The sequence below is a fragment of the Astatotilapia calliptera genome, chromosome 18, assembly GCF_964374335.1.
Source record: "Astatotilapia calliptera chromosome 18, fAstCal68.1, whole genome shotgun sequence".
NCBI lineage: Eukaryota > Metazoa > Chordata > Actinopteri > Cichliformes > Cichlidae > Astatotilapia > Astatotilapia calliptera.
In genome coordinates, this window is record NC_137439.1 from 2609713 (window position 1) to 2619356 (window position 9644).

A 9644-nucleotide genomic window follows, 5' to 3' on the forward strand; every position below is an offset into this window, starting at 1 on the left:
GGATTTGAAGATCCAACTAGTAATTATGTTGGAAAGGTCAAAGCAGTGTAACTCAGTGCTACCCTGCAGATGCCCAGGGACGGGCATACCATCAAGAGGGGAGGGTGTAACCCACATACAATGGGGGTACCACTTTAAGGACTGATATGAGGAGAGATGGACAGCCTGCCCAACCAATCGAAATGCACAGGTCCCAGTATGTTTTGACCAATGGGAGAGCAGTCTGCCGCTGTATGTCCCACCTACGTGCTCTGTGTTTGCTGCTATGTGTGGAGGTAGTCGCGTGCTGGCAGGAGAAAAGAGAGACTGAAGCTTTTGAGCTGGAAAAAAAGTATTAGATATAAGTTGCAACCAACTGTGTTGCACATAAGTTCACTGGTTATCAGCTACCTTTCATGTTAAAAGTAGCCACAGTGAGTAAGCAGGCAAATGCTGCATTTTTCTGGTGACTTTAAAAAGTACCGCGTGGAGCTAAACTGTTAGCCTTTGTTAGCTCTGGTTGCTATCAACTGCCTGGAAGTTCATCTCAATCTGCTTCCAGAAGCAAGGTAACACTTGAAGCGCAACTTATGTTTATTTTTCCTTCATGTCGTATTACGGTTATTAAAGAGAAAACAACATGTCCTGTTACGTTATTTAGAGCCCTGCATTTTCCGACCGAGAGACACTATGCCATTGTCTTCGGCCGTGATGCGCTGAGATCGGTGAGCACATGTTGTATGTCTCAGTTAGTTCATGTCTGTTTCACATTTTATCGTTGAGAAACTGAATTAATCTCAATTGTTTGATTAATAATTGCCGCATATGCAACATATATGCATATGCACTGACTTTACTTGGTTTAATGCATAGTTTATGTAAGAGAGATGTTTTATTTTTGCAAAATTGAGTATTTTTATTGCAAATTTATGTTGAATGTGATTTAAACAAAATCCTAAGTTGTGAATTATAGCTAGAACAGCATAATTAATATTTGAATTGCTCTTCTGACCCTGTCTGTTGACAGGTCAGGGTTTTTTTTGTATGCTGAATTGTTCCTGAGGTGGATTCCTCCAGTGAAATAGATGGCGAGCCTTCCCACCTGGACTTAGAGAGACTGAGATTCGCTTCTTTTCCACTTGATGATCTGCTGCACCTTGCGGTGTGGTAGGACTGTATCACTCACACTTTCACGCACAGCTGGTTATACATAAGACCACTGACTGACATTCTTTCATCCCTATTTTCTTTCACACCCTGGGAATTTTTTGGACTTTACCCCTTGGACATTTTTTATTTGGGACTTTAAATAATGAGCTGTTGTGTAGAGCATTCTCCACATGTGAAAAGAGTGTGAAATTTTCATTTGAATGTACATTGGATTTGTGTAATCTGTTTCTATAAGAGTTAAGGAGTCAGGTTACTAGGGTGCACCCGAGCATTGAAACCCGAACATTGAAAACCAAAAATAACACTTGGCCAAGTCATTGCTTTAGTAGTTTGTGTTTTACTTTTCTTTTAATTTTTGTAAGTTTCCTTTCTACCATTGTAAAGTGTCTTTAACCTGTGCTTGTCAACCTTATGGTTTATGTCACTAAAGTTGGCTGGTTCTTTTGAGTTACATTCTTGTCTCTGAGTCTCATTTGAACACACCCCTGTGCTCCTATAGTCGAGCCTATTGGCCCATTGATATATTCTTTTCAACAATTCCCCTTACTGTGTTACACATTGACAATCCAACACAATGGGCAGCACATTGAACACATTTTATAAGTGGTCCGAAACTTGTAAATAACTCATGAAAGAATAAAGTTACGTTGAAACCAAGTGTTACGCCCCACATGTAATTTTTTTAAAATCTTTTTTTATCTTGTTATGTATTCATCTGTAGAACGCTGCATGTTATATTCTAAATCTGACTGTTTTTTTAAAATCTGCCAGCCAAAAATGAACCAAAATTATGTAATGCAAGGATGTAATCACTCAAGAGGGAGAAAGCATAAAGTTCGAGTGACAATTACGAATCACGTAATCCAACGATACACAAAACGGTTCGATATTTCTTCGATACAAAAAAATGTTCCTGCCTTTTTAATTTGTCATTTATTAAAATTATAAATATATATTTTAACTCAAAAGTACAGTTTTTAAATTTAATGTTGCTGAAACAACAAAGTAATGAAAAAAATAAATCTGATGGAGAAATCCCTCATCTTTGGAAAAGAGAGTTTATTACAGAGAAATGTCTCTTTCCAAAATAAAAGCTATACTATACGCTTCTTCTGGGCTATATTCTCAGCAGCATATTAAACATATCAGGTCCCCATAAGGAGAATCCTGTGCTAACGGCTGTCTAAATGACTCGGCTAAAGTTTGTAGCATGCATGCTTGTTGTTTTTGTCTGCTTCCACTTGTCTTTGCACTAGGATGATGTCGGCGTAAATGGTAAATGACCTGTATTTGTATAGCGCTTTACTTGTCCCTAAGGACCCCACATTCAGTCATCCACCCATTCACACACACACATTCACACACAATGTGCAGTCACGCGACAAATCTCCGTTGACGAGTTACCATGGATCGCCCCGTGCGTGGGGTTGGACGCCGTCAACACATTAACGAACTAACTGTGCTAACGCACTAGTTCCCACCAATGTAATTGAGCATTGCGTGGCACATCCAACATACTGTTTTACTTTTGTCTACCAAGTTATGTCTTCGACGTAACTTGGTAGGTGCTGGCAGCGAGGCAGGGCCAGGCGACAACACGGAAGGCGCTGGCGATGGCGCTGCAGCGGCAGGACCAGGCGAGGCTGAAGCAGAGGCTGAAGCAGAGGCTGCTGCAGGCGACGGCTGAACGGGCTCACCAGAATCCCCAGCTGACGTGGCGTGAGGCTGGGCGGACTCGTCGGGCCCCCCAGCTGACGTGGTGTGAGGCTGCGTGGGTGCTGCGAGGTGCCAGGTTTTCACACATGCAGGATGAGCAGTTATGGAGACCCCTGGCAAAACAGAGAGCTGAACAGGGGGCTGAGCTGCTACTCTGGCAGAAGCGAGATGCTGCTGACACTCTGGAAGACTGAATGTAACATCACACCATTCACTTCCCACCAGATTGCCCCTGAAAACATTGTTCACTAGTTCACCGTCTGCTTTGGGACCCAGAATTGAAATGGCAGTGGCAGTCTGAGAAAAAGTAGCTTCGCAGTCCAGTACTAGGTGAGTGCTCCTTTCAGTGATCAGCCTGTCATAGCCCACGTTCATATTTTCATTTTCTTTTCTGCAATGACAAATATCACAGAAAGCTGACAAGGTAAATAGAATGGGCGACATATGTGAAGAGGGCAAGAACTATTAACACACTACCATTAAACACAGAAAGCAGCTCTAATGCTTCCAACAAACTAATAGGTTGCAAGCCCTGCGGTCCACCCCTTGTGTTACTCACCCAGTAGGAAAAAACAAGAATAATAGCCTCCTCCTCTCTTGCCACTCCTACCCCCCCTGTCTCTCTCACATTTCTCTCTCTCCCCAGGACACAGTTGCTTTTGATTAGCTTCATTTACCACCTGGGCCCAGCCAGCAATCACCTCTGAGGCTATGTAAAATGGCGTTGCCAGCTCTTTAAGTTAAGGCTATTTGTAATAAAACCATATTGTTTGTAATAAAATTATGGTATTATAGAACACCTCTGTTTTCCTTTTCATTCCATTTCAGGACCCATTTATTATTGGTCCCCATACTCATACCCCTAGACCTCTACGTGGGGACGTAACAAATAGGAATAAGGCTAAACGTAAACCTCTTATAGTAGGTTATCATTGAAAGTTTAGGATAAGAGGGCAGATAAAGATAATAAAGGGCAATGACTCCAATTGGCACAAGAACAAATACACACATAGAATTAGAATGCATGGAGCGGATAAGTTAGTACAGTGCAACCAAAACCAAAAGTCCCATCTCTGTCTTTCAGTGTTACCAGTCATCTACCCATGTTTGAGTGTTTTCTCCCCAGTCCCTGTGTCAAGCCCGTGTTTTAGTCTTGGTCTCAGTATTTGTACTCACTGTCAGGTTTGGCACAAGTAGGATCCAAATACAAGCCTTTCTGTATGGAAGACATTGCGTTTATTTTGAGCAAAATAAAAAAGGTGCCAATAATCCCCAGTGCCTGTTTTCTTCGTGTGTCAGTTCCCAGCTCCTGTGCAGTAACTTCTTTCTGTGGTTACTGAGACTGTAGAGATGACAGTGGACTTCAGGAGACATCCCTCAACTCTGCTTCTTCTCACCATATCAGACAGCCCTGTGTCGACTGTGAAGATCTTCAAGTTCCTGGGTACAACCATCTCCCAGGACCTGAAGTGGGAGACCAACATCAACTCCATCCTCAAAAAGACCCAGCAGAGGATGTACTTCCTGAGACAACTGGGGAAGTACAGTCTCCCACAGGAGCTGCTGATCCAGTTCTACACTGCGGTCATTGAGTCTGTCCTGTGCTCCTCCATCACAGTCTGGTATGGAGCAGCCACTAAACAGGACAGGAGCAGACTGCAGCGGACTGTACGGGCAGCAGAAAGGATCATCGACGCCCCCCTGCCCTCCATCCAGGATCTGCACCTCTCAAGAACCAGGAAACGGGCAGGGAAAATCATCGCAGACCCCTCACACCCTGCACACAGACTTTTTGATCTGCTGCCCTCTGGCAGACGGTACAGAAGCCTGCAGACCAGGACCACCCGACACAGGAACAGTTTCTTTCCCCTCGCCATCTCCCTTCTTAACAGTTGACCTGTCACACTGCTCCCACTGCCAGACTGCAGCTGCACCTTATGTACATTCTGTAGTATTCACTCCACCTCATTCATTTCTGTATTTACGTATATAAGTTTAGATTCGTTATTTATAGTTGGTTTACACAGCTTGTGTATGTATGTGTAATGTGTATATATAGACGTGTGTGTGTGTGTGTGTGTGTGTGTGTGTGTGTGTGTGTGTGTGTGTGTGTGTGTGTGTGTGTGTGTGTGATTTACATTGCTGTGCTTGAGAGCCTCCATCTACCGGAACCAAATTCCCCATATGTGTCTGCACATATACTTGGCCAATAAACACGATTCTGATTCTGATTCTGGTTGTGGTGAATGTTCCACCCTCTTCCATGCATCATTGTACACTAGTGCACAATGCCCTCCACCTGTGTCTGTAATTCTCCTGGAATCAAGAGATGCTGCAGTAAGTACATTACAAGACCACTGACCGACAGAAAAACTGTCGCCTAACTACTTGGAGAACTGTCTATGTCCATCTTTTTTTGGCAGTTGGCAAACAACTTCAGGTGTATTACCACCACCTTCTGTACTGTAGTTTGGATCAGAACCACCTTTACACCTATATTGACTATATACATCACCTGTATTCCTTTGCAATGTTTCTTTTATCCTTAATTCAACTCTGCAATTCAGATTTGAGTATTTACCTTTCCCACCTATAGTTACCACATTTTAACATTACCTATTGTCAACAAAAGATTGTTTATTCATCTTACCACACTGACTGCCCCCAGCTACTCAGCTAATTATTGCTGACTTAACGATGCTGATCAGCAACAGGTGAGTGTGATAACTCCAGGTGTGGCTGGCTGCAAGGCAGGACAACTCTCCAGGCCTGGTGTAGCAGCAAAAATATGAACAACACACACACACATACCTTTGTGTACAGGGGGAAACAAGGGACTGGGAGCAGAGAACAACCAACAAAAGACAATCCAGAGAATCTAATCAAATTTAGAATATCATTTAAACCTCAAAACACCGTCCAAAACCTACACCCTAGGTCATTGTGCCCCAAGGCCCTGACACTTACGGTTTTATTTTGTATTTTAGTATTGTTACAGGAAAAATGTTTCTATGTTTCTTTACCTTCTTTTAAATGTACAAAGATGCCTTTTGTCTGCCCTCTCCCTATGGTTAGATTAGTTTAGAATTATCTTTTTAGACTTTCCCAGCAAACACATCTTGTTTCTGGGACATATTGTTTTAGATTGTTTTATCTTCCCTAGCTCTCTGCTGACGAGACTAGCACCATATATGGAGTTGTTTTATTTTATCTGTTTATTATTTGTTATCCTGTTCTCACTGTCTCTGTGCTCTGTGCCTATAAAAATTACCAAGCCACTGTGCATGGTGTGAGTTGTTCTTAGCAGCTCACCCGTGTACACGTTTGATAAAGAAAGTAACTCTGTCTCATTGTGTCTTTATTTCTCCTGGGTCTTTTACAGAGTTTTCCCCCAACATTTCTTGGTCCTTCGGAGCCGGAGCGCCTCCATCGTGTCCCATCTCCGTGACCAGTCCACGTTGTTCGTCTGTCGACAGCCCACACACTAGGTGTGTGGAAAAAGACCAAGAGCGTTAAATTCGGGTCTTGGCCAACGTCTTAGAAAGCGACCCACGGTGGTGGGGCCCGATCGAGGTGGACCAGACCCGGCGACACCGACCAGGTAGATACAGACACACTGACACAATCTTGCGTAAAAGCATATTTTAAATTCAGGGAATTTAAAATAGCGAAAGTAGCTCGTCGCGACTGGAAGCTCCCCACTTCTGTGGGTTAGGTTTGGAGCTCTGGGTAGCTCCCCCAGCTGGGTCTAGACAGGGTCTAGGGAATAAGTAGCTCGTCTACAGAAAGACTGGCAGCTCCCCTTATGATAAGGGTTCCGATCGCGCGAATAGGTGTGAATGTGAATGTGTGTGTGTGTATTGTTTTAATTAACGGAGCAAGCTGAATTTTCACGGTCCAATAAGAGACTGAGCTGCTCCTACTGTGTTTTTCTTTTACTGCTATTCACTGACGTGCTGGTGAGTTGAGAGAACGGTCGAGTTCCGTCTCGTAAAGTTCACACCGCTTTTGGAAATAGTCCGAAAGTAGAAGGGCGTGTGAGCAACCACTCTCGTCTCTAATACCAGCGAAGGTGATAGCAGCTGTATTGTGTATATATTACTTAAACAAAAATAAGTAAATACATAAATAAGATGGGTAATCAAGCAAGTGAAATTAAAACTCACTCCTGCTGACGAGCAGTGGTGAGAAAAGAAAAGTCCAGACACCGGACAAAAACAGAGAGAGATTTAAGAAAACAAAATATAAACAGTCAGAAGAACAGAATCCAACTGCCAGTTTAGTAAAACCAGAAGACAAGACACTGTGCAGTGTCCACAATCCTTTTAGTAAACCATCACTCATTCCTGCAGCCGCATGTGCAGCAACACCCATATCAGGAAGAACTTAATAATCCTTTATTAAGTGAAAACTAGAGATCAAAGTAGTTTGAGGTAGTTTAAAAGTGTTGAAAACAGACCCCACTGAGTAGATATAAATATAAAAAGTACGAAATAAAGATAAACAAAGGGAAAATTACAGTAGAAATTATCTTTAGAGTATTTGAAATTAATAATAGCAAGGATAACAACCTGTAAAGTGATATTATCAATGAAACACAGTTGGCATGATGACCATGCCCAGCATGTATAAAATGAATATAAAGCAAATAATTCACACGAAAATATTAAGGCTGTGTCACTGTTCAGCCAAGGACAGTGTGTGAAAAGGTAACTGTCTCCACCTTGGGAAAAGGATGATTCTGCAGGTCATCTGAAGCCCTTGATGGATACAAAATAAAATATAAATAATATATTATAATAGAACTGCCTGGTCCGCCATGCAACAGAGAGAACAAATGTGACCGCAGATTGGATGAATTCTAAATTATCTGTTTGCTGAATAAGATGATCCTAACTAACAAATTGGCTCAGGAGTAGTATAATGGTACACACTGATAAAATATAATATGCTATTACTGTTATATAAGACAAAGAGGATAATATTAACAATGACATAATATTAATATGAAGAGGCACCTTAATCGGTTATGATGTAAGGTGGATAATTGTTAAGCAGTAGTCTGCATCAAGCTTAAGGTTTGCTGAAACTCAGTGTAATGACATGTGAGATGAAGACAATACGGAGAATAACTAAACTAATGAAGTGCATAGAGGCACTTGACCAGCTTGAAACCTATCATCCTAGAATGACACATTGCTGAGATATAGAGCACACCTATAATAACAACCAATAAGCAAAACCCTGTAGACAACAGCTAAAACTACAGGATTGAGAAGCTGAATTAAATATGTAGACACTGCTAAGCTGATGAGCATGTTACACATTTTCTTTTCTTTTTCTTTTTTGTTTCTTTTAGAGCAGAAGCTGCTGTAACACACCCAAAGAAAGACTCTAGGTCTGACCAACCGTCTCAGTCGTGGGCAAAAAGATGTCAGTCAATAAAATTCTAAAAGATAATTTATTGATGAAAAATATATCAAGAGATAAAAGATAAAACAGTCCAGTGTCCCACTTATGAATTGTATAAAAACACACAGTCCCAAGGCCAGAGCCAGCTATGCCACACGGCCAAGTTGCACCCCACATGTTGCCTTTAACAGGGTTAGAAGTTGTCCTTGGAGACCCACCACCCTGCAAGCATATAGTCAGTGGTCACTCAAGCCTCTGCAATCCTGCTGCCTTTAGGCTGTGGCATATAATAGGCCCTGGACTGCACAGAGAGACAAAACAACACAGCAGTGTTTGTAGTGTGGGCTATATGTAGACCAGTGTATCAGTGCAATCAAGTACACCTGCCTCTAATTAGTCCAACCCCATTCCAGCCATTGGCTCACCAAAAATGTGACAACCACAAAACCACTCCCAACCCAGTGCAACTTCACACAATAATATGGAGCTGAATTAACACAGGCACATTAGTCTACCATGTTACAAGCTGCATGCTATTAAAAGCCAACATATGCAGACTTCTGCCTTGTTCGGGTGGCAGCATCTTTCTTTTTTCTTTTGTGTCCTGACACGTTTATGTTTTTTGTTTTTGTTTGATTATTTTGTTGGTTTTGGAAACGATTTTAAACGAACTTGTGACAATACTTGAGAATCACAGTGACACATGGTGATTAGGCATATGATTGAAAAATGCCTAGGTTTAGAGCTGTGAGCTATGAGCTGTGAGGAATGCAAAGTTAAATATATATATATTTGTATAAATGGGAAACAACCGTAACTTGAAAGTTTGAAATGTGTGAGATCCATGCATTGTTTGAAGAACTAGAAATTATTCAAAACTGCCTTAAGTGAAAATGTAGTGTTGCATCTATTCTCCCAAACCAAGACAAACAAAAAAGAAGAAGCTTTCTGTAACTTCAAAATAAGGCTGACTGTTGACAATAGACTAAAACACTAATCCACAGGTGGCTATCAGGGACAGAGAGGCGAGCAAAGTCATAAACACTAAGGCTGCAGACAGCCACGCAGAAACAGCAGATAACATGGAGACAACGCCTGCTAGAACCGTGGAGAGGAAGGTCACTTCCCACGAGATTGTAGGAGTAGAGGACAAATTAGTTGTAAAGTCAGCTTCAGGCCACACAACTGTACAAAAATTAACTGCCCTTTTAGAACTAGTACACACAGCAAGTGGCCGCAGGTGCTTTATTAAATGCATATATGACCCGTCGTGTCCAGTAAATTTGCTAGGTAGAGACGCTCTGACAAAACTTAAGATAGCAGTCATACCATTCTTTTCTGGTATTACACCTGAGTGCCAGAAACCG

At 41.9% G+C, this 9644-nt stretch overlaps 1 long non-coding RNA gene across 1 annotated transcript; it reads left to right on the forward strand.

Annotated features, from left to right (window-relative positions):
* The first annotated feature begins 235 nt into the window (after positions 1-235).
* Positions 236-1600, forward strand: LOC145421747 (uncharacterized). The gene is made up of 3 exons (XR_013903115.1): positions 236-548; positions 641-704; positions 1007-1600. It is a non-coding gene; the product is annotated as an uncharacterized LOC145421747 (long non-coding RNA).
* Positions 1601-9644: the final 8044 nt, after the last annotated feature.